Genomic DNA, 26,169 nt, shown 5'->3' with positions numbered 1-26,169 from the left:
GCTGTGCTCACCCGTATGGCTGGCAACTCGGATCCTGTGTATTCCTCGCTCCTCTGTGGCGGTACTGGTCCTTTTGTGTGCCTGAGCCTACGGGCTTCTGTGGACCAGGAGACCTACAATCTCCTGCCGTGCGGTTTCTGCTGCTGGATATACAATCCCCACAGCCTCGGACTCCGGTGTCCGGCTCTCTGTAAGTACTTTGGCCTGGACGAGCTCTGCCAGCTCCAGTCCTCAGCTCCTTGCTCCTTTGTGTCCTATCTGACTCCTGACACTGAACTTCACTCAGACTTGACTCACTAACCCCACCTCCAGACCCAGTTATTAAGGGCAGGATCCTCCCCTTTCTGGTCTGGAGCAGGAGGTGTTGCATGTTGTGCGTCCCTGACCAGGAAACCCCTGTTTTGCTCCCAGACATGGTATTACTACCACTGTGGCATCCAGACCCTCTGGGGTGCCACATTCCCCCCTAGTAAATTTCAGTACTCCGTGACTGAACATATTTTGTAAAAATAACAGGTAACAAACACAATACATGAACATATTTACAGTCATTACTGTCTCTTTAGGTCATGGTATAATCCGTTCCCAGGTGTCCATTCCACTGAAGATGTAGTTTGAGGGACCCATCCCAAACCCTCCATGGAGGCCCTGGGGTGCCTACAGGGCATTGATGATCCAGATGTTGGACCACGTCTTCAACCAACTCCACCGGTTTTTGTTCTGTGGTCTGGCACAAAAGGGTCACTTTCCAGGTGCAACTATTTACAGGCAAAGTTTTTGGTTATCCATTGTCCATAACCTGAATGTCTTTTTGGACCCTGTCGGGTAACTGGAAAAACATATTTAATACACACAAAACATTTCAACATTACAGTTATAGTTACATTTAAATTCTCAAGCGAGCAGGGATTTGACCTCTGGCGATTCTGGTAGACCTACGTAACACACTGTCTGTGTTCTACCTTGGTCCCCTGTATTTACCCCTGGTGTGGTGGGCTCAATGTTCACCTCACTACAGGTGTTTGGAGGTGCCTCTGGTAGGTTGGGCAGCTTCCTACAGATCCTTTGGCTTACCATGGGTACGACAGGCTCGCTACTAGCAGAGGGTAGATTATCCTGGTCTGCTGATGAGGAATCTTCTGTCTCTGGGGCCAATGGTTCTTCCAACTCTACTGGGACTTCTACAGCTTCTTGAGGGGCTGCTTGGAGAAATGTAAGGACTGGCACAACAATGGCGTTATTCACTTGCGTCCATGACCGGGGAAATTCTCCGTGTACTGTGCTGATCATTTCTTCCACTTCCTCTGCGGGTTGAGGGATATCTTGGCCTTCTTCAGCATGCTGTAGCTGCTCGGGACATTTCTTCAGGTGGTCTCTGGAAACTGTTGCTGTTGTCTCACCTCTGTCCTTACTTATGAGGCACACCTTGGTGTTATCATGACTTGATGGTAGAATTGTGTACGGCTCTTTTTCCCACTGGTCATCCAACTTGTGGAGTCGCCTTTTTCTCATTAGGACTTGCTCTCCCGGTGACAAGGGGGCAGCAGGTGCATGTTGATTGTAAGTCTTCTCTTGCCTTTATCTTGCTTTGGACAGACTTCTTTCAACACTTTCCTGTACCTTACGGTATTGCTGTTGCCGCTCAGTGTCCCAATCCGCATCCGGTGAGGCGTCCTCTGGTGTCAGAACTCCCATATCCAGATCGATGGGCAGCTTACCAGGTCTCGCTCTCATCAGGTAAGCTGGTGTGCAGCTGGTGGAGTTCACTGGGATGTGGTTGTAGAGGTCCACCAGGTTTGGCAACTTTTCTGGCCACAGACTGCGTTCCTCCAGGGGCAATGTCTTCAGTAGGTCTATCACCACCTGGTTCATCTTTTCACACATCCCGTTGGTCTGGGGGTGATAAGGCGTTGTCCTGATCTTCTTGCAGCCGTACAGGTTGCAGAACTCCTGTAATGCTTCTGCTTCGAAGGCCGGACCTTGGTCAGTTAGCACACATTCTGGGTAACCGTGTTGTTGGAAAGCTCTGGCTGCTGTCTGAGCCGTTTGGTCCTTGACTGGCACTACTACCAGGAACCGGGAGTAGTGGTCTACGATGGTGAGAGCGTAGACATAGCCTGACCTGCTCGGGGATAGCTTCACATGGTCCAGGGCTACCAGTTCGAGTGGCTGCTTGGTGATGATGGGCTGCAGGGGGGCCCTCTGGCTGTCACGGTCTTTTCTTCTCAGGTTGCATGGTCCGCATTCTCGAAACCACCTCTCGACTGCAATCCTCATGCCAACCCAATAGAACCGTTCACGTAGCAGGACTTCCAGGTTCTTCCATCCAAAATGTCCCGCTCCATCGTGGTACGCTTCCAGGACCATAGAAGCATCTCGCCTCGGGACTACCACCTGCCAGACCAGCTCTTGTGTCCGGGAGTTGACAGTTCTTCGACACAGCTTCCCTTCATAGATGAACAGCTTGTTTTTTTCTTTCCACAGCTGTTTGGTCTCTTCTGCGGCATCTGAATCAGGGTATGAGTCAGCTTGTGTCAGCAACTCTTTGCCTAGGCGAATAGCCGGGTCATTGTCTTGTGTTTCTGCCCATCCATGGTGGGGCAATGGATTGAACGTGGCTTCTCTGTTGGCAGAGCACCTGTTCTTCACAAAATGAGAGCACTGCTTTATCCCATGGCGGTGGAACGAGGGAATTTCTATCTCTTCCAGCTCCTCCGGGTCTTCTCCCCCATCTGGCAAGTTAGGCATTCTGGACAGCGCATCTGCGTTTGCATTCTTGTGCCCAGCCCGGTACTTGATGGTGAACTCGTAATTAGACAGTCGGGCCATCCATCTTTGTTCCAGGGCACCAAGATTTGCAGTGTCCAGGTGTGTCAGCGGGTTATTATCCATGAAGACGGTGAATTTGGAGGAGGCGAGATAATGCTTGAAGCGCTCTGTCACGGCCCAGACGATGGCAATGAACTCCAACTTGAAGGAGCTGTAGTTTTCTGGGTTTCTTTCTGTGGGCCAGATCTTCCTGCTGGCATAGGCTATTACCCTTTCTCTGCCTTGTTGGATCTGGGACAGCACCGCTCCCAGTCCCACGTTGCTCGCATCCGTGTGAAGGATGAAGGGCTGTCCATAATCAGGGTAGGCCAGGACCTCATCTCCTGTGAGAGCCATCTTCAGCCTGGTGAAGGACTCATCTTCCAGCTTGTCCCATTTGAATGGTGGTTTCTGATTCTTGGCCTTTCTGGACTGGCCAATCAGGAGGTCCTGCATAGGTGCCGCCATCTTGGTGAAGCCTGGTATAAACCTTCGGTAGTAGACTACCAACCCAAGGAACTGCCGCACTTCTTTGATGGTGGAAGGTCTCGGCCAGTCCTTGATTACGGTGATCTTGTCGGGGTCTGGTGCTACACCGTCAGCACTTACCACATGTCCTAAGTACTGTACTTTGGGCTTCAGCAGGTGGCACTTTGATGGCTTCACCTTCAGGCCAAAGTCAGCCAGGGCTTCAAACACTTCCGCCTGGTGCTCCAGATGATCCTCATATGTTTTGGAGTATACTATGATGTCATCCAGGTACAGGAGGACCGTCTCGAAATTATTATGTCCTAGACAGCACTCCATCAACCGCTGGAAGGTTCCTGGGGCGTTGCTGAGCCCGAATGGCATGCTTTTGAACTCGCTGAGGCCCATCGGGGTGGTTAATGCAGTCTTTTCCTTATCCGCCTCTGCTACAGGAACCTGCCAATACCCTCTAGTAAGATCCAAAGTAGAGAAATAATTAGCAGATTTTAATGCAGCTAGTGACTCCTCTATCCTGGGTAGCGGGTATGCATCTTTATGAGTTATGCGGTTAATTTGCCTGTAGTCTACACACATTCTCATTGTGCCATCCTTTTTCTTTACAAGGACTAATGGAGCTGCCCAGGGGCTACAACTGACTCTTATTACCCCAGCCTCCTTCATCTCTCGTAACATCCCTTTGGCATTTTGGTAGTGTGCTGGCGGTACAGGCCGGTACCTTTCTTTAATGGGTGGATGGTCTCCCGTGGGGATATGGTGTTGAACCCCCTTTACCTGCCCAAAGTCGAGTGGGTGTTTGCTGAAGACCCTCTCATACTCCTGGACCACCCGGTATACTCCTTGTTTTTGATGTGAAGGGGTGGAGTCAGTGCCCACATGCAGCTTCTGACACCAGTCCTCCATCTGTCCTTTGGAGCCATTATCCTCCGCCTGTTTGGATGGAGGTAAGGGTTCCACTGTCTTTATAGAATTTTGATTGACGGTGAATAGCTTGGCTAGGGTGGCATACCGGAGCAAATGGACTTCTTTTTCCCCAATGTTCAGGATGCGGACTGGCACTCTCCCATGGTGGACATCAACCACCCCTCTTGCTGTCAAGATGGTGGGCCTACTGTCAGAGTATACGGGCTCTACCAGGGCCTGGTAATCTCTTCCCCTTAGACCGATGGCTGCCCGGCACCATATCAGCATTTCACTTCTTGGGGGCATGGCAATAGGGAATGGGTCACTCATCCTAACACTGCCAATCTCACCACCAGACAGTTCTACCTGTTGTCTTTTCATCAGGGCTCTGATCTCTCTTTGCAGAACCCACTGCTGGCTGGAACTGGCGGTCTCTGCAACCTGCTGTAACAAGACAATTATTTCTGCAAGACAATTTTCAATGACATTAGTGCCTAAGGTTATCATGGGATGACTTTGTCGGCGATCAATGTCGACAATAATCAGTCCTTGTGCTGGCAGTTCAACCTTGCCAACCTTTATGGTCACTTCTTTGAACCCCACCTGAGGTACGGGCTGACTGTTGCTGGCATAAATGCTCAAATGTTCATCTGGACGGTGGGTGATGTCAGTCAGTCCAGTACCGTTTGAAAAGAATGTAGGGGATGGTGGTCACCTGGGATCCAGTGTCCAGCAACGTGCTCATTGGAAAGCCGTCCAGCACGACAGGTAGGACCGGTCGTCCTCCCACATATTTGTCTCGCCAGCTTGATGGGCCTGGCGGTCTTACGCCTGGGTGTTGGCCCTCTGCCCCAGGTTTTGCTCGTTTAAATTATAGTACCTTGCATAATGTCCTGGCTGGTTGCAGCGGCAGATGGGTTGTCCGTCCTGGTCGTAGCGGTCACTGTTCCTCCCTCTGAATGGTGGAATTCTCTCCTGTCAGTGCCACGGGACGTCCTCCAGACTGGAAGCCAGCAGGATCTTTCCTTTGGGAGACACCTGCAAGGAGTGTACAGTTTTGGTTAGCGCAGCTACACTTTTAGTTAACTCTTGGACCTGATGGTTAGTGTTGAGCCACCCCCGTAGTGTTCGAGTTCGGTTCGGTTCGTCGAACACCCGTGTGTTCGCCGAACTGTTCATCGAACTGTTCGTCGAACACCTTCGAACACCGTTAAAACCAATGGCAGGCAAACAAAAACACATAGAAACACATAGAAAACACCTTCAAAGGTGTCCAAAAGCTGACAAACTGCTCAGAAGACATAACTAACACATGGAAAAGTGACAAGTACATATAGTCATGCGAAAATAAAAGAGGTGGAGGAGTAAAAGGAGGGGGAGACACAGATATAGGCATGTCATGCCCTTCTAAAATCCAAAAAGTGAGAAGCCGACACGGCCAGTCCGCTCCTGCCCGTGCCACCTCCGTGTCGCCGGGTTTGTGCCAGAGCCGCGGTGAACCCTGACGGCCAGCCCCCCTCTCCCAATACTGGTGCCTGTCCGCTGGTGGGTCGAGCGAGCCCCCCTGTGGTGGAGGCAGCTCTAAGCTTTTTAATTTAAATTGTCTCTCTAATTTGAATGAATACACTTTAAATCCATTTACAAGGATCTATTGGAGGGCAAGTCTCATGCCAGCAGCCGCATTAATTCCAGCTCCAGTAGCGTCCAATAAAGCTGCTGCAGTTAAAAAGCTTTTATAAGGATCGAGCTCGGCTGTCCACCGCAAGGCATCCTACTGCCAGTCCCAGCCCCTATGCCTTGGGGTGCCTCCTGATGCTCTTCACTAAGTATCCCATGGTCCCGAAGCATTTCCTTTGAAAAAATTAAGTGTCTAAACTACAGGTGGTGTAGCTTGCTTAACAGCCGGGATAATCCGCTGACTAGCAGACACTGCTACTAGGCACAAAGTATTTCCTGGGCTAGATGCAGTTAAAAATTTGTAATTAGATACTCTCGTTGGATGCTGAGAAAGCATTCCATAGAGTCTCCTGGCACGCCATATATGATTCTCTTAAAAAGCTTGGGGTAGGGGTCTAGGGGACCCTTTTATAGCCAAAATCACGGTCCTGTATCGCAATACGTCACCTAGGCTGAAGATAAATGGAACTGTAGCACCCTGAGGGCTCGGTTGCTACAGACGTATTGCACCTCACCCAGAGGTGTGATATCTCACTCTCAGGTAAGGATGGGGTGTGGATCAGGACCCGACACCTGCATGCATTACACCACATTGCCGTGGGGCAGGGCGACCAATATGCCCCTGAGATGGGCACGACAGTCCCTGTCCCTGGCTGGAGTGGGGGGAGGGAACACTGAGGAAGGGGAACCCTGTAGTGCAGGAGCAGGGAGGAAGCAGTTCCTGGGTGCATTGAGAAGGGAGTATAAAAGGTGGGCACCATCTTAGTTCAGTGCAGAGAAGTCTGAGCAGAAGTGGCAGGGAGCATGGACTCTGCATGAGCTCTGCTCCGGAGGCGGGCCTAGTAACAGAAGCCCAGGCCTGGAAGAGGGAGAAGGAAGGAAGAGGAGCGGAGAAGGCTCCAGGAACGAGGAATGAAGGGATCCCAGGGGTGCGGACGGGCGAGTCGCCACCGCACGCCCGAATCCACCTGCGTGGAGGGGTCAGGCCAAAGGGGGAGACCGGTCCCTGAACTAGTGGAGGCAGTAAACGACCCTCAGCTAAATACCGGAGGCTCTGACATTTTATGTGGCGCAGCCCCTCGCTACACCCGCTAGGAAGGCACCACATAGGGTCAGGGAAACTGGCGCCAAGTTTACCAAGAGGAGGCCGGAGGCAGCCGGACAGAAGTGTTGGTAAGAAAGGCCAGACAAAGGACACACAAAGGGGGTCCTGTGAAGTGCTCCAAAGTTATCTGGGAGTTGTTTGAGCCCCTCACCTGGTGAGCACAGTACGACGTGGGCAGCCGTTACCTGCAGACGTGGTCTGGATAATAAGAACTGTGAGTAAAGGCCCTGGACTGCATCACTGACTCCGTGTCGTTACTGCTGCTGCCCTGCACCATCACCCCCATCCTCCGCATACACTGCCCTGAGGCTATACTCCTCCCGTGGGGAGTTATGCTACGCTCTGCTGCACCCACAACACCAGCCTCAGCGGTCTGCCCTGTAGCGGCGGTTCACTCTGACCGCAATCCACGGGTGGCGTAGTCGGACATTTAAACATCAAAACCACATAAATAGTTCCGCCACTGGTTTGACCGCCCTGAGCCACGGAACTGGGTCGCCGCCACGAAGACTACAACCACCAGCATCCACCAAAAAGGGTCCGGCTCCGGGTGTCCCAAGGCCCAGGGGGTGCGTCAGAACATTTTCATCACATTTCACAATCACCAATGGGACAAGGCAGGGATGTCCTCTGTCCCCTCTCTTATACATCCTAGTGACTGAGCACCTGCTCTCATCAATTCGCCATAACCCCAATATTAGGTGGATTGAGGTGGGAGGCACCGAGTACAAGTGCTCTCTATTTGCTGATGATGTCCTAGTATATATCACTCAATCACATATATCCATCCCTGCTGTTATGGCTGAAATAGATCACTTTGTTACATGGTAAAATTTTAAAATCAATGCAGCGAAGTCTGAGGCCCTCGATGTCTCCCTCCCAAAATCCATATAGGATTCCATCCAGTCCAACTTTCCCTTTGCCTGGCCCTCACAGGGTATCAAATACTTAGGAATTCCTATTCATAGAGACCTCTACCATCTATGTTATCTTAATTTTGGGCCCTTTATTGAACAATTCCATACAGACCACGGTTGGCAAGTTAGAACTGTAAGATTCACTACGTGAACCACTGGTGTTTTGTGGAAAAGCACATGTACACTGCGTTCCAAATTATTATGCAAAAAGTGTTTAGGAGTGATAAGGGAAGAATTTGTTTGTTTGTCAGTTAAACTCATTGATGGTGATGTGTGTCAGGGCTCTTTATATCACTGTAAGCAATTGCAGACACGTGCTAATTAGTTTGGCAGGTGTGTCCAATGAAAGGCAAGACTACTTAAGAAGGCTCTCTCACATTATTAAGCAGCCTACATTTTCTGCCAAAATGGGAAAGAAAAAGGATGTGTCGGCTGCTGAGAAGCAACAAATTGTGGAGTGTTTAGGTCAAGGCATGACTACAATCAACATTGTGCGATGATCAGGATGAAGTGTCTTGGCAATCAAGAAGTATGGAGCTGATTCACAGTACACACGTGTGCGTGCTGATAAGGGCAAATTGAGGACTCTTTCCTACAGGCAATTACGTCAGGTTAAAAGAGCAGCGGCAAGAAAGCCTTGTCATAGCTGCAGACAAGTTTTTGAAGCTGCTGGTGCCTCCAACGTCCCCCGAACAACAAGATGCAGGGTCCTTCAGAGGTTTGCAGCTGTGCATATGCCATCCTGTCGACCTCCTCTATCCACTTCACACAAGCAGAAACGGCTCCAGTGGGCCAAACATTACATGAAGACTGATTTCAAAACTGTTTTGTTCACGGATGAGTGCCGTGCAGCGCTCGATGGTCCATATGGATGGAGTGGAGGATGGCTGGTTGATGGACACCCCACGCAAACACGGCTACAGCGCCAACAAGGAGGAGGTGGAGTAATGTTTTGGGCTGGAATCATGGGGAGAGAGATTGTCGGCCCCTTTAGGATCCCTGAAGGCGCTAAAGATGAACTCCATAATGTATGTGGATTTTCTCAAACAGCACTTCCTGCCATGGTTCAAGAAGAAGAACTGTGTATTTCACAGCAAGATCATTTTTCTGCATGATAATGCACCATCTCATGCTGCACATAAAACATCTGCATCTCTGGCTGATATGGGCATAAAAGGGGACAAACTTATGGTGTGACCCCCATGCTCCCCTGACCTCTACCCCATTCAGAACCTTTGGAGCATCATTAAAAGGAGTGTCTATGATGGCGGGAGGCAGTTCACATCTAAGCAACAGCTCTGGGAGGGTATTCTGTCCTCATGCAAAACAATTGAAGCAGAAACCATCCAAAACCTGACAAATTCAATGGACGAGAGAGTTCAGAAGCTCCTTTCGAACAAGGGGTCCTATGTGAAAATGTAACATCACCTAGAATAAAGTTTTGAGTTGAAAACTGTTTGATTTCAGTTTCTAACAACCTGCTAATGCTTATAATTTCAAAAATGACCATTTTTTTGGTCTTTATTAAAATGAAAAGGTTGATCGAAAAGTTTGGGGGATCTAAGAGTGTGGCAACCCAGTAGTCATGATTACTTCGAATTCTGACAATATGAGGGTCATGCTGCAGGTAGTGCAGCAAGAAGGCACTTATGTGTCTTGCGCATCTCGGAGCCCCAAAATTATTTTCCGGGCTAGATGCAGCTAAAAATTATTTTTAATTTTAAATCTGGTGGAGCTTATTATAGATGGCCTAATAGGATCAGTGCTGCACACTGCTACAAAGCCCAAATTATTTTCCAGTCAAGATACAGATAAACATGATTAGTAATTTGAAAGCTTAAAACGGTTGGTAGGGTGATTTTAACCAATCATCAAGCTTTTACTCTCCCCAGGATGACACAGGGGTAGAAAAGTCGTTTCGGATCCATGATTTGTTCATCTTTATGAACGTGAGTCTGTCTACATTATCAGTGGCGAGCCGCGTGCGCTTATCTGTCAGCACACCACCAGCAGCGCTGAACACACGTTCAGACAGAACGCTGGCTGCGGGGCATGACAAGATCTCCAAGGCGTAAGTGGCTAGCTCCGGCCATTTATCCAGATTGGAAGCCCAAAAAGAGCAAGGGTCCAGTGACACAGTCGTGGCTTCAATGTTTACTTGGAGATACTCCTGTACCATCGTCTCTAGGCGTTGACTATGTGTCAGACTTCTTGTCTCCTGTGGCCTTGCAAAGGATGGTCTAAAAAAGTGGTGAAATGATTCCGCAAAATTGATGTTACCAGCAGATACTGTGGTTCTGTTACGGTTTGAGTGCTGAACACTTGACGGTCCCACGGTTGGCAAGTTGGAACTGTGAGATTCACTACGTGCACCACTGGTATTTTGTGGAAAAGCACATGTAAGATTCTGCAACAGTCTCTGCTGATACTCCTGCATGCGTGCATCCCTTTCTATGGCAGGAATAATTTCTGCAAATTTACTTTTGTACCGGGGATCTAACAGTGTGGCAACCCAGTAGTCAGGATTATTTCTAATTCTCACAATTCGAGGGTCATGTTGCAGGTAGTGCAGCAAGAAGGCACTCATGTGTGTTGCGCATCCAGGAGCACCAAGTCCCTGTTGTGTTGGTGGCGAGGTAACAATCATGCTTCCTTCCTCTGTCCTCTCCCCCCAACCTCGCACAACAGAAATGTGATCAAGGTCTCCCTCATCTGATGAGTCTTCCATCAGTTCGTCCTCCACTTCTTCCTGGGCTCCTGCACCTTCCTCACTAGTTTGGCTGCTACCATGCGCCCTGGTAAAACCATCTCCCCCACCCTCACATGCCTGCCGCCTTGGTGCTTCCGACCGTCTGGACCTTGCAGATGTTAGCCCTTCCGCATACAACTCCTCCTCCTCTACTTCCTCCACCTCCTCTTGTGCCACCACCTGACTCCGAATTCTGTTTAACATGTGCTCCAGCATGTAAATCACCGGAATAGTCATGCTGATAATGGCATCGTCAGCACTAAACATCTTCGTCGCCATTTCAAAACTGTGCAGAAGGGTGCATAGGTCCCTGATCTGAGACCACTCCTCCAGCGTGATTTGCCCCACCTCTGAATCTCGTTGGCCCAGGCTATACGTCAGAACGTATTGCACAAGGGCTTGTCGGTGCTGCCACAGTCGCTGCAACATGTGCAGAGTTGAATTCCACCGGGTAGGCACATCGCATTTTAGCCGGTGAAGTGGCAGGCCCAACGACTTCTGTAGAGATGTAAGTCGCTGAGCTGCGGGATGCGAACGGCGGAAGTGAGCACACAGCGACCGTGCCCTCTGCAGAAGGCCATCTAGTCTGGGATAGTGGGCTAAAAATTGCTGGACAACCAGGTTCAACACGTGAGCCATACAAGGCACGTGTGTGACAATGCCCCGGCGAAGGGCCGCACCCAGGTTTGCAGCATTGTCGCACACGGCCTTCCCTGGTTTCAGGTCCAGTGGAGACAACCATTCATGAAATTGGTTCTCCAGAGCTGTCCACAACTCCTCAGCTGTGTGACTCACATTTCCCAGACATTTTAAAGTAAAAACCGCCTGATGACGTTGAGCCCTACTGCCAGCATAGTAAGGAGGTGTGCAGGATCCCTTCTGCGCAGTTAGAAAGCTTGTGGCATGACCAGACAGGCTTTGGGTGCAGGTGGAAGACCGAGAGGAGGTTGAGGAGGCAGAAGCAGTGGAGGAACTTTGACATAAAGAGGATTGACGCACAACTCGTGGGGACGGCAAGACTTGGACAGCAGCCCCTTGTCCTGCTGTCACCATAGTTACCCAGTGCCCAGTCAGCGACATGTAAAACCCCTGTCCATGCCTACTCGTCCAAGTGTCTGTGGTGAAATGCACCCTGTCACACACAGAGTTTCTCAAAGAAGCGGTGATGTTGTGTGCGACATGCTGGTGGAGCGCAGGCACACCTTTCTTTGAGAAGTAGTGCCGACTGGGCATCTGGTACTGGGGCACTGCGACGGACATAAGGTCTCGAAAATCCTCTGTGTCCACGAGGCGGAAAGGCAGCATTTCTGTAGCCAAGAGCTTGCAGATGGTGAAATTCAACCTCTTAGCTTTCTCATGGCTAGGAGGAAATGGTCTTTTACTTGTCCACATCTGAGGGACCGAGGGCTGGCTATTGTGCTTAGACGGGGTTGATAAGGGTGTCCCCGGCAAACTGCCGGTCTGTGAGGAAGATGCAGGCGGACATGTTAGGTTGCCTTGATCCAAAGATGGTGCTATCGATGGCGGACAGCGCTCAACACCAGCTGGTGTTACCACCTCCAAAGAAAATGATGACCTGCCAATCACGCTGGCTGTTGCGGGTAAAGAGGTGGCAGGTCTGCACCCCAAAACAGGTGTGACTGCTGTCCCCCCAGTCACAGAGGATGAAGAGGCCGCGGATGCACAAGATATGGCAGACGGTGGTTGGCCCGGCCGGCTAGGCCGCATTGTAGCACACTGAGCTTCCCACTGCAACTTATGCTTCATGTCCATGTGCCGGTTCATGCATGAAGTACTCAAACTATGTATTTTTTGGCCTCTACTTAGCTTTTGCTGACAAATGTTACAGATAACACGAGTTGGGTCATCTTTATCGATCTGAAAAAATGCCCAGGCTATGCAAGGCTTAGCACCCATGCGACCTGAAGAGTCACCACGACTTGTGGTGAGAGGCAGAGTTGTGTTTGAGGATGCAGTTGTTGACGTGCTTCCAGTACTACGTCTCTGTCCAGGAAGGCGCAACCTGACCTCGTCGTCACTAGCATCTTCCTCCACCTCCTCTGCTGACCTCATCTCTTGGCTGACTGTGGGTTGACAGTAAGTGGGATCTCCAACCTCATCATTATCACCCTGTGTGTTATCACACCCGTCGTCCTCAGAGCCAACCTGTTCCTGCCCTGACAAAAAACTAAAGTTGTCGCTCCAATCAGGTATTTGGGTCTTATCATCGTCTTCCTCATTTTCTCCACCAACAGGAGTTACAGTTTGGGAATGAGGGTCTACATTATGGTCAGAACCTTCTGCGTCTGGTCCTGGATCCGACTCATAAAGATTCTGGGCATCAGTGCAGATCATTTCCTCATCTGGATTCACAGAAGCGCTGGAGTCGACCTCTGATTCCCAGGCTATAGTATGAGTAAACAGCTCTGCAGACTCAACAATCTGTTCTACCTTATACTCAGACGGGCAGCTGGAGATTTGGGAGCTGTGAGGAAGCAAGTGCGATTTGGGTGACACCTTTGAGGACTGGAGTATTTGTGATGTTGAAGTTGATGTGGAGGAGAGCCCACTTAAAGGAGCACTTGATATCCGTTGAAGCACCTGCTGTTTTTGTGCCTCATCTGGAATTTGTAGCGATTGGCGTGGCTGTAAGAAAGGGATCTTATCACATTGTCCGCTAAAAGAAGTAGACATTTTAGTTTGGCTGGAAGATGGTCTTTCTTCTGCAGATGTTACTGTTGCTTTAACACCTACCCCACGGACACAACCTTTTTTCCCCTTCCCAACACGCCTATTCCCCTTTCCACCAGCAGCAGGCCTTTTTCCACTCATTTTGGTGGTTAACTAATTCACAGCTCTGGAGTTGTTTGCACAAAAAAACAATGGATGGTAACCGAGCAGAGCTGAGTGGCCAAACTGTGGTATTAGGCCAAAACTATTGGCTGGGTTAGATGCAGAAAAAAATTATATTCAATTTGCAACCTGATGGAGGTCAGTATAGATGGACTATTACAACAAGTCCCACACACAGCTAGAAGCCCAAATATTTTTTCAGAGGTACTGTAGATGCAGATAAAAATTATTTTTAATTTGCAACCTGATGGAGGTCAGTATAGATGGACTAATAGAGAAAGTGCGACACACTGCTAGAAGGCCAAATATTTTTTCAGAGCTAGATGCAGAAAAAAATTAGATTCAGTTTGCAACCTGATGGAGGTCTGTATAGATGGATTAATAGAACAAGTCCCACACACAGCTAGAAGCCCAATATTTTTTCAGAGGTAGATGCAGAAAAAAATATATTCAGTTTGCAACCTGATGGAGGTCAGTATAGATGGAATAATACAACAAGTCCCACACACAGCTAGAAGCCCAATATTTTTTCAGAGGTAGATGCAGAAAAAAATATATTCAGTTTGCAACCTGATGGAGGTCAGTATAGATGGACTAATACAACAAGTCCCACACACAGCTAGAAGCCCAAATATTTTTTCAGAGGTACTGTAGATGCAGATAAAAATTATTTTGAATTTGCAACCTGATGGAGGTCAGTATAGATGGACTAATAGAGAAAGTCCGACACACTGCTAGAAGGCCAAATATTTTTTCAGAACTAGATGCAGAAAAAAATTATATTCAGTTTGCAACCTGATGGAGGTCTGTATAGATGGATTAATAGAACAAGACCCACACACAGCTAGAAGCCCAATATTTTTTCAGAGGTAGATGCAGAAAAAAATATATTCAGTTTGCAACCTGATGGAGGTCAGTATAGATGGACTAATACAACAAGTCCCACACACAGCTAGAAGCCCAAATATTTTTTCAGAGGTACTGTAGATGCAGATAAAAATTATTTTGAATTTGCAACCTGATGGAGGTCAGTATAGATGGACTAATAGAGAAAGTCCGACACACTGCTAGAAGGCCAAATATTTTTTCAGAGGTACTGTAGATGCAGATAAAAATTATTTTTAATTTGCAACCTGATGGAGGTCAGTATAGATGGACTAATAGAGAAAGTCCGACACACTACTAGAAGGCCAAATATTTTTTCAGAGCTAGATGCAGAAAAAAATTATATTCAGTTTGCAACCTGATGGAGGTCAGTATAGATGGACTAATACAACAAGTCCCACACACAGCTAGAAGCCCAATATTTTTTCAGAGGTAGATGCAGAAAAAAATATATTCAGTTTGCAACCTGATGGAGGTCAGTATAGATGGACTAATACAACAAGTCCCACACAAAGCTAGAAGCCCAATATTTTTTCAGAGGTAGATGCAGAAAAAAATATATTCAGTTTGCAACCTGATGGAGGTCAGTATAGATGGACTAATACAACAAGTCCCACACACAGCTAGAAGCCCAAATATTTTTTCAGAGGTACTGGAGATGCAGATAAAAATTATTTTGAATTTGCAACCTGATGGAGGTCAGTATAGATGGACTAATAGAGAAAGTCCGACACACTGCTAGAAGGCCAAATATTTTTTCAGAGCTAGATGCAGAAAAAAATTAGATTCAGTTTGCAACCTGATGGAGGTCAGTATAGATGGACTAATAGAATGATGCTATGCCCAAAAGATTTTACTTCACTAGGTGCAGTAAAAAAATTGGTATTCTATACACAGGTGGTATATCTTGCAACACAGATAGGCTACTCCACTGACTAACACACTCTGCAATAGGCCAAAAAGGATTAGCTTTGCTAGATTCAGCCAAATGCTGTGAAAAAAACTTGCACAGCACTGGCACAGACCTGCCTGGCAAAAACTGATAGGAACTGATGTAAACTAGTCCTGAAAAGGACTCCAATTACAATTAGTCTTTACTCCCACAACCTATCTATTTAAGAGCACAGACCTGCCTGATAAAAGTCGTAGGAAATGCTGTAACCTAGTCCTTAAAAGGACTGCAATCACAACTATTCCCTACTCCCAAGCTATCTGTATATTTGTGCGAAAATTGGCTTGAAATTAACAAGGTATAGCGCACACAGCAACAGCGGTGCCGTCTAACACGCAGCTGCAGCAGTGAGAAAATGGTGGCGACGGGGAAAATGGCTTGGTCTTATAGGGCAAGGACATGTGACATACACTGCCAATGACACATGCCCTTGCTTGTGTGAAAAAAAGCACTTCGCTCCGTGTGTGCGCTGCTGATAGGCTGACAGATTGCACCTCCCCACTGTAAATGCGGGAAAGAGAAAAAAAAATGGAGATCTTCATTGTTCCTGCAGAGATCCATCCCCTGCCCCTCCCCCCACCCCGCTGTACACTCAAACTGCGTATTAACATTAATTTTCATCATTACTGAGAAAAAATCCAGTTATGATTTTGGTGCACGAACAGTTATCGAACATAACCTCGAACAGCCGAATTTTTCTCAAATTGTTCGTGTTCGCCGAACGGCTCGAACACCGCCCAAAACAGCTCGAATTTGAGATTGGCGAACAGTTCGAGTAGAACAACGCTCATCTCTACTGATGGTGCAGGTCTGTAGACGGGGCACTGTCCAGAGTTTGTGCATCAGCTCCTACAGGCTCCTGGGAAAAGGGTGCCACCTCCTGGTGGTAGGTGATAGCTGGGCGCCGGTGAGCTGTAGCACCACTTGGTGCTGGTTCTCGTAGCACACGGATGGCCCTGTCCTTAAACTGAGCAAAGTCTAAGTCAGGGTTTTGCAGAGCCATTATGCGCAGCTGGGTTGGGTGGGCGCTGGACAGTAAACCCTCAATAAATTGTTCAGTTAACAGTCTGTTTTCATCATGCACACTGTCAGGGTCTACCTGTTTGATGGCCCTCAGCGCCTCCTGCAGGTTTAAAGCATAGACCCGTACACTATCCTGTGCCAGTTGTTTGCACCCATAAATCTTTATCTTTATCTCGGCTATAGTACGTGTGTCAAAAGTGTCCTTTAGGCAGGCCAGTATCTCTTTTACAGTCCCTTTTTCCCTGGTTGACCAGGACTTTACTTCTCTCTGGGCTGCACCAATCAGCTGGCCTATAAGGATGCTCACTTTCTGCTCCTCAGAAAGGGGGTATACTGTAAATAAACTGCTTAGTCTCTCCTTGAAGTCACTCAGGGTGTGCGACTCTCCTGAGTACTGGGGCAACCACGCTGCCCCCGGTATATAATGCATGGTGAATGGCATTACCGCGGCAGCGGCCACGCCGGTGGTTAAAGTTCCCTCCATATCGGCCGTCTTCCCCCCCCCCCTAGTGAACCGTGGCCTACCTTCCTTCCGTAGGCCGCATTGCCGCAGGCGATGGTCTCCGTCAAGGACCTGGCGTCACACTTGTCTGACGTCAGCGTGCGCTGTGGCTCCTTCCAGGACCTGGCGCTGCATCAGTGCATGGGGCGGGGCTTTGGACTTCGCGCGTTTTCAGCGATCACGCCCCTCTTCTTCCTGCACGGCGACCCGAAAATGGTGGACAATGGCGGGAAAATGGCAGCAGATGGCGGGAAATCTTCACCACGGTCTGCGACAGAGTCTGTGAAGGCGCGAAGTACTCAGTGGTAGCGGGCACGTAATCCTGCTGAATAGGCCAAAGTTGACGCGCCCCCTGGGCCGGGGGATACCTGGAGCCGGGCCTGTAGATGCTGGGGGTTGTAGTCACCGTGGCGGTGACCCGGTCCGTGACCCAGGGCGGTCAAACCAGGGTTGTTTATGTGAATCTGTTTGTATAGTCTGACTACGCCACCTGTGGAATGCGGTTATTGGGAACCGCCACTATGAAGCAGTCCGCTGAAGCTGGTGGTATGTGCAGGAAGGTGATGTGACTCCCCACAGGAAGAGTGGAGCTTCAGGGCAGCATGTATGGATGATGGTGGTGATAGTGCCTGGATCAGTAATGATAACGCGGAGTCATTGCAGTGCAGTCCTAGGGTTTTTACTGGTGGTAATTATATAGGCCCAATGGGAGTACTCGCTAGGGATGAGGGCCTGATCAGTCCGGGAGCAATCCTAGAATTCCCCTGGCCAGGTGGAGTTGTAGGCCTGCCGTTCTGACTGTACTCTTTTGGCTATCCCGCTTATAGTCGTGCTGTAGCCCATGTCCCTGAGTGTGACGTGCTGTGCTCACCCGTATGGCTGGTGACTCGGATCCCGTGTATTCCTCGCTCCTCTGTGGCGGTACTGGTCCTTTCATGTGCCTGAGCCTCCGGGCTTCTGTGGACCAGGAGACCTACAATCTCCTGCCGTGCGGTTTCTGCTGCTGGATATACAATCCTCACAGCCTCGGACTCCGGTGTCCGGTTCTCTGTAAGTACTTTGGCCTGGAAGAGCTCTGCCAGCTCCAGTCCTCAGCTCCTTGCTCCTTTGTGTCCTATCTGACTCCTGACACTGAACTTCACTAACCCCGCCTCCAGACCCAGTTATTAATTGCAGGATCCTCCCCTTTCTGGTCTGGAGCAGGAGGTGTTGCTTGTTGTGTGTCCCTGACCAGGAAACCCCTGTTTTGCTCCCAGACATGGTATTACTACCACTGTGGCAACCAGACCCTCTGGGGTGCCACACATATGTCTCTCTGCATATAAGTGAACATATTTATATGGTATTTAATCTGAATTTATTATATGCATGTGACACACTTAGGTTTTGTATACCAGCTGTTTTCATTCTGAAGTATATCTTTACCTGTTTTTATAATGTTTTTGTATAAAAATAAAGATTAACTATTTAAATAAGGTTTTTGTATGGAAGTATTCTTTGTTGGTTTACTTGCCTACAGGCCAGGTATTTAAAACTGTTTAATCCGTCACAAAGTTCACATATACGTTGTCAGAAAATACTGCCATTTCTGGCCTCCATTAAAAATTTCCTTTAGTGTGTCATTGAAGCAATTCACTGCAGTTTGCTGTTCAAATTACTTACCTACAGGCCAGGTATTTAAAACTCTATTTTCTGCGTCACACGGATCACATATAAGTTCGCTCCAAACTCAGTCATTTGTAGTTAGCGTGGAAGATACTGTCCTCTATTTAAAATGGGCAAGGGATGAGTAACTGGACGTGATTGTGATGGTTCATGCAGAGGACAAGGACAAGGCCGTGGGCAAGCTGAAATTGTGCCACAACAAACACCCGCATCTTCTCACCTGACCTTCCTGTCCCAATTACTAGGGGACCGCAGCACACCACTATTGAACCCAGAGCAGTATCAAAAGGTTGTTAGTTGGATAGCGGATAATGCTTCCAATCACTTAGCCACCACCACCAGGGTGTCTTCCACACGGTCAAATCTCAGTAGCTGTGAGTCGGGACCGCATATTCCTCATCCTGATCCTCCTTCTTCCCACCATGCCGAGTGCCCGGAGACAACTGATCCCACACTTGGACACTCTGAAGAGCTGTTCACTTTTCCATTTAGAGATTCGGGCCTCTCGTCCGGTCCACTTGAAGCAGGGCAAGAGGAGATCGCGTGTAGTGATGCCCAAATATTTGAGCAGCCACGGTCACACGAAGGCGATGGTGGGAAAGTGCCACAAGAGGTGGATGATGATGAGACACAATTGCCAGAAAGTCAGGTGGAAGACCAGGGTGCGGAAGTGGAAGGTGAAGTGGTGGATGATATAGTAACTGACCCAACCTGGCAGGAGGACATGTAGAGCGAGGACAGCAGCACACAGGGGGAGGTAGGCAGAGTGTTATGATCTGCAACAAGTACTAAGGAAAGATAGGGGAAAGCTGCCCCTACAGTAAGACTAACCTGAATCCCTACGATGTAGCGGGTTGCCTGTTCCTAGTGAACAGACCCGCCTACTCCTCGGCTAGTCTGAACGAAGACTTATAGAATTAAGGGAGGGGTCCCTAAAAGAACTAAGGACTGGAACAAAAATGGGACACCTCCTAAATAGAAGTTGCTGCAGAACACAAAAAGACAAACTGACAAAACTGACAAAAAATGGTCAGCTTTACCACAATAAAGACACAATCTCTCAGCGAATCTCCGGTCTCTTTTCTGAGAGCGGAGTGACATAGCCCCAACCTCCATCGGTTCCCCGCCATCAGAGCAGATTTTCTGAGGACTAGGACCTGACATTACAGGAGTCTTTACCTCATTGAGCCTGCACCTCAGTCTCTTGTCTATACGAACAGCTAACTGCATAGCTTCCTGCAGAGTCTCAGGTGCAGGGAATTCAATTAGCAAATCCTTAATCCTTTCACTCCTGAAGCCCATCTGCTGAAGTGTGTGAAATAATTTTCAACATCATCTGACCCCTGATTCAAACGTCTAAGTTCTGATTCAGCAGATGAGATTCGATCAGGATTGTCATATAGTAGCACCATAGCAGAAAAAAATTCTTCAACAGACCTTAAACATGGATCATTAGGCTGGAGAGAAAAGGCCCACCCCTGTGGTTCATTGCGCAAAAGTGACATAATAAAACCAATGCGCTGTGATTCATTCTTGGTCTCAAACGAAAATATGTTAGAACCCTCCTGTTTGTTTTTTCCATCTTGTGTTTTGCGGTCACGTGACCATCTGCCTTTATATTCCAGCTCCGCCCTTTTGGCTGTGCTGGACTTCAGGGTTTTACTGTCTCTCTAGCCTGGTGCTTCTTTGCCTTTCTCTGTCAAGTTTGCTTGGTCCTCTGGGACCTTTAGTACATTTTTGTCAGTTTGTCTTTTTGTGTTCTGCAACAACTTCTGTTTAGGAGGTGTCCCATTTTTGTTCCAGTCCTTAACTCTTTTAGGGACCCCTCCCTTAATTCTATAGGTCTTCGTTCAGACTAGCTGAGGACTAGGTGGGTCTATTCACTAGAAACAGGCAGCCCGCGACATCGTAGGGATTCAGCTTAGTCTTACTGTAGGGACAGCTTTCCCCTACCTTTCCTTAGTACATGTTGCAGATCATAACACCGACAGCACCAATGTCCTCCTTGATTCCTCTGACCCTTATAATTATTGGGTATCCAAGCTGGATACGTGGAATGAACTGGCTCTCTACGCCTTGGAGTTCCAGGCCTGCCTTGCCATCAGCGTTTTATCAGAGCGGGTTTTTAGTACCCCTGGTGGAATTATAACTGATAAGCGCATCCACCTGTCAACTGAAAATGCTGACAGGCTGACTCTTATAAAAATGAACAAGGGCTGGATTGGGCCAGAATTCTCAACACCACCGAATGATAGCAGCGTAACATAAACTTAAATCCGTATCTTTTCTTGGGAGGTGTATTCCCATGCACCTTTTCACACCCACACATGGGTATATGCTTCCTGATTTTGGCCATTTGCTCTTGTCCTCCTTCTCCTCATCCTCCACCACCATATCAGCAAGGTGACTGTGGTCCGTGATGCAACACCCACATAATTTTTTTAAAGGGTGTTTATGATGCCCATAAAAAAAAAAAAATTATACAGTATGTTCATGTATACCCCCCAGGGGTAAATGTTTGTCAGCCCATACACTTGTGCATGGGCATTACAAGTATAGGAGGCCCGCTCCTTTCTAATGGGATCATTTTTTTATGAGGCCCTCCTCCATGTCTCTTCCAAGGGGCATTGAAGTGCCTTCAAATTTTTGGCAACCCTTACATTCACTGCATAGGCCAACACTATTGGAGACTCTCTCCTTTCTAATGGGAACATGTCATACTTGTTACTGTGGCCCTGCTCTTTGTGTCTTTAAATTCTTAGTGGGGTTTTTCCCAAATTTTGGCAGCCCTTGCAGTCACAGCATGGGCATTACCACTATAGGAGACCCGCTCCTTTAAAATGGGAATGTTTTTTTTACTGAGACCCTCCTCTATGTCTCTTCAAAGGGGTATTGGGTTGCGTCCAGATTTTTGGCAGCCCTTGCAGTCACTGGATATGCAATAACAGTATAGGAGACCCACTTGTTCATAATAAGGACAACAAAGTATAGCCGGCTGATGGCTCTCTAACAATAGTGAGGGCCGACTGCTGGCCTTTTAAGAATAGTAAGGGCTGTCTGAGTTTCAGAGTCCCAACATCATAAATAAAACAGGATGTGTCTGATGTGTCACACACCACATTGCCAGATAAGGTTGCCAAATGTTAAAATGACATTTCCCGGTGAATGCATTTGTCTTAAAAAATAACGTAAATAAACAAAACAATAGGATCTACCTTGAGCATAAAAAACAGCATCACCAATTTAACCTCAATGTAATCACATTGTTCAGCACCGGCATCTCCTCCTCCATCTCCGAAATGACCACATCAGTCACAAGCTGACAGCACAGCAGCACTGCCTTGGCCAAGTGGCAACAGGCTGTGCTTAAGATAACATGCTTAATTGACAAACCGCCCAGCGCTGCAGAGTTGTTGAAAGCTGTAACACAGCAGCCTGATCTGTGGCTCTCACAGCTGAACATACAGCCAGGCATGGTCGTGTGTGACAATGGGCGGAACCTGGTGACGGAGAAATGACACCCAGAGTAGATACGGTATCCCTCTATGCCAGTCCTTTCACCGAGCTAAATACAACTCTCAGCAAAAAAAGCTGTGGACTGGCTCCGCACCGTCTCTGTCCATGTGTTTGTGGGTAGGCGGTCCTTCCCAGTAAGTGCACTGGGGAGGGCACGGGTAAAGTGGGACCCGTGCTGGTGGAAGGCGGAGACAATACAGGGAAAAATTATGGTGGCTGGGCACCGAGTATGGAAACCCGGCCGCCGCCGGCATGAGCTTATGAAAAGCTTCCGCCTCCACAAGCCTGAAAGGCCACATTTCAAGTGCAAGCAGCTGTCAAAAATTGGCAGTATAGAATTACAGCCTGTGGTTGGGTGGGTGGCTGGCTGCATACTTGCGCTTACATTCCAAGTAACAGAAAACAAAGCAGATCGTGGCCTCTATCATCATCATTGCCTCACTTTGGCACTATGAACTCTCCTGAAGGAGAAGCCAGGGCCCACCGGAGGAGTCCAATCCTGCCGAGAAGCAGCCCTGGCTAAGAAAAGGTTCCTGGACACTTTATGGCTGCTTTTTAATGTGTATCAGACATGCTTATGCATGTTATTTCTTAAACCGCATTGCAGATCAGGCCATTGTCCAACTCTGTAATCATGAAATTAAATGCGCAAGGAAAGATGTGTGTGTGTCAAAGCACCACCGACAAGTGCGAGTTGATGTTAGACGGGCTGCCATTGCTTCTGCAACAAGCTGCATTAGAGGACTTCCTGGGAGAAATGACACGTAGGGTAGATACGGTTTCCCTCTATGCCAGTCCTTTCACCGAGCTAAATACAACTATCAGCAAAAAAAGCTGTGGACTGGCTCCATACCGTCCCTGGCCACATTCACCTGTACCCGTGTTTGTGGTTAGGCGGTCCTTCCCAGTAAGTGCACTGGGGAAGGCACGGGTAATGTTGTGGGACCTGTGCTTGGGAAGGCAGAGATGATACCGGGAGAAATAGTGGCGGCTGGGGACCAAGTATGGACACCCGGCCACCACCGGCATGAGGTTTTGAAAAGCTTCCGCCTCCATGAGCCTAAAAGGCCACATTTCAAGTGAAAGCAGCTTTAGAGGACTTCCTGGGAGAAATAACAGCTGGGTAGATATGGTTTCCCAAGTCCTTTCACCAAGCTAAAGAATATGGCTGTGGTAAAATACAACTCAGCAAAAAAAGTTGTGGACTGGCTCCGTACAGTCCCTGGCCACATTCACCTGTCCATGTGTTTGTGGTTAGGCGGTCCTTTCCAGTAAGTGCACTGGGGAGGGCACGGGTAATGTTGTGGGACCCGTGCTTGTGGAAGGCGGAGACCACACCAGGAGAAACAGTGGCGGCTGGGGACCGAGTATGGACACCCGGCCACCGCCGGCATGAGGTTATGAAAAGCTTCCGCCTCCACGAGCCTATAAGGCCACATTTCAAGTGCAAGCAGCTGTCAAAAATTTGGCAGTATAGTATTACAGCCTGTGGGTGGGTGGGTGGCTGGCTGCATACTTGCGCTTGCATTCCAAGGAATGAGGTAGGGACAACTGAATGCTGCACTGGGACAAGGACGTGGACGGTGATTGTTGCAAGTCTGCAATGACAGGTGCATGGCGGGAAGCATCTTCGCATGCGCCAAGGATCACTTATGATGGGCACACTTTTAGGCAGTGACCAGGGAGTCAGAAATGCTTCCAGAGGTCTTCCCCATGCTGTTCCCATGTCTTTTCAGCACTGTATGCATGTTTCTGATGATGTGTTACACACCCCATGGCCAGATACGGTGGTAAAATGTTAAAATGACATTTCCCAGTGAATGCATTTGTCTTTGTTGAAAGCAATGCAAAAGTGCAAAAACACATCAAAAACGCTGTGTGTGAACATAGCCCAAGGTGTGGAGGAGTATTTTTGGTTTTGGTTATTTATTTTGCCTCATATACAAGTCATTACCCTTGAAAGGATGTTCCTTAATATATTTCCCAGGAAAATCCATTTTGGTTTTATTTTTGTATGTTTTATTGTGAGTCTGTAAAAATGGCGTAATACTCTGACAATGTTGTTGACAGCAGTGACCTGGGAGTCAGAAATGCTTCCATGGGTCTACCCCATGCTGTTCCCATGTCATTTGAGCACTGTTCCCATCGATTTGGGCAATTTTTAGGCACTCTGCAGACCGCCAGAGGGAGCTGCCTGAAAAATGCTCGAGTTTCCCATAGACTTATATTGGGCTCGTTGCTCGGGCCGAGCACCCGAGTATTCCAATGTACTCGACCCGAGCAACGAGTACCCGAGCATTTTAGTGCTTGCTCATCACTAATTCTTATCGCTTCCGCATCCTCCTCTTCTTCTGGGGCCACCACCTTCTGCCGCAGGTTATTCAAAGTCTGCTCCAGCATGTAGATGACTGTAATAGTGATGCTGATGACGGCTCCGTCAGAGCTAACCATCTTAGCAGCCATTTCAAAACTGTGCAGAAGGGTGCAGAGGTCCTTAATCTGTGCCCAATCCATAAACGTCATATGCCCCACATCCATGATTAGTTGGCCCAGGTTATATTACATGATATACTGTGTCAGGGCTCGTTGCTGCTGCCACAGCCGCTGCAACATGTGCAGAGTAGAATTCCACCGTGTCAGCACATTGCATATCAACCTGTTAATCGGCATGGACAAAGACCTCTGTATCGATGCAAGTCAATGACCTGAGGGGTGTGAATGGCAGAAGTGAGCACACAGCTTACTTGCTTTCCAGGCCAGGATAGTGGCAGAGAAATCGCTGTACCACCATGTTGAGGACTTGACCCATACAAGGCACATGCGTGAGCTTGCCTGGTGTAGGGCCAACACAGGGTTAACCCAGTTATCGCATACGGACTTCCCTGACTTCAGGTTTAGCGCAGACAGCCATTACTCAAACTCAGCATGGAGAGCTGTCCACAAGTCTTCAGCTGTATGACTGTGATCTTCAAGGCATATTAATTTTCACACTGCCTGAATACGGTGAGCCCTGGCTGCACAATACGGAGGTGGTGTGGATTCGCTCAGCACTGTTGGAACATGTGTTTCATTAAGGCAGAGGTTGAGTGCACAGATGGAGGCCCTAGAGGAGGTGGAGGATGCAGAAGCAGTGGAAGAAGTGTGAAATACAGAGGTTTGTTCTGTAAGCGTTGGCGAGTTCCAAGGCTTGTGGAGCAGCCCCTTCCCCACCTGCCCTCACAGCCACTAGAGTCACCCAGTGCCCAGTCAGTGAGATGTAACGCCCTTGGTATCTGTGGTGAAATGCACCCTGGCAGACATAGATTTAGTCAAGGAACAGGTGATGTTGTCTGTGACATGTTGGTGTAGTGCAGACACAGCTTTTTTAGAGAAGAAATGGTGACTGGGCAACTGGTACCGGGGGACAGCGACGGCCATCTGCTTTCGGAAACCGTCTTTATCTACCTGGCAGAAAGGGAGCATTTCCGTGGCCAACAGATTGGAGATGGTGGAGTTAAACCTCTTAGCTTTTTCATTTGTAGGATGAAACAATCTTTTACGTGACCATAACTGTTGGACCGAAGGCTGGCTGCAGTGCTGAGAGAGGGTGGAGTAAAATGAACTGGACAAACTGCTGGATCATGAGTGAGGTGCAAGCAGAGATGTTATGGTGGTTTGAGAAACATGTGGTGTGCTCGGTGAAACAAACACAGCAGTCAAGTCTGCTTCCATTACAGCTGACGGGCTCTCACTCAGCCTGACTGGAGCGGGTAAAGAACCGGAGGTTCTGCAGTCAGAGACTTGCATGACAATACTTGGCACAGTAACAGAGGAGCAGGAAGAAGCAGCCGATGCAGTTGATGGGGCGGCTGATGGTTGTTGAAGTCCCCTGGTCCGCAGTGAGATTGCCAGACTAATGCATGTTGATTGCGCATGTGAAGGTTCATGCATGTAGTAGTCAAATTATTGCACTTTTTCCCTCTACTGAGTTTTTTCCACAAAGTTTGCAGATAACGTGAGTTGGCTCATCCTTTGCAGTGTCAAAAAAGGCCCAGGCTAGGCAACCCTTGTCACCCCTGCTAGCTGCAAACCCCAGACCGCTGCTGCCCACAGCCACAGCTGTGGCTAAGGATGCAGTGCTCCTCGTGC

Source organism: Phyllobates terribilis, unplaced genomic scaffold (genome assembly GCF_046119375.1).
Source record: "Phyllobates terribilis strain yellow unplaced genomic scaffold, ASM4611937v1 Scaffold_11__3_contigs__length_659146591, whole genome shotgun sequence".
NCBI lineage: Eukaryota > Metazoa > Chordata > Amphibia > Anura > Dendrobatidae > Phyllobates > Phyllobates terribilis.
The sequence above is the reverse complement of the archived record's forward strand: the minus strand, read 5'-3'. Positions refer to the sequence as shown.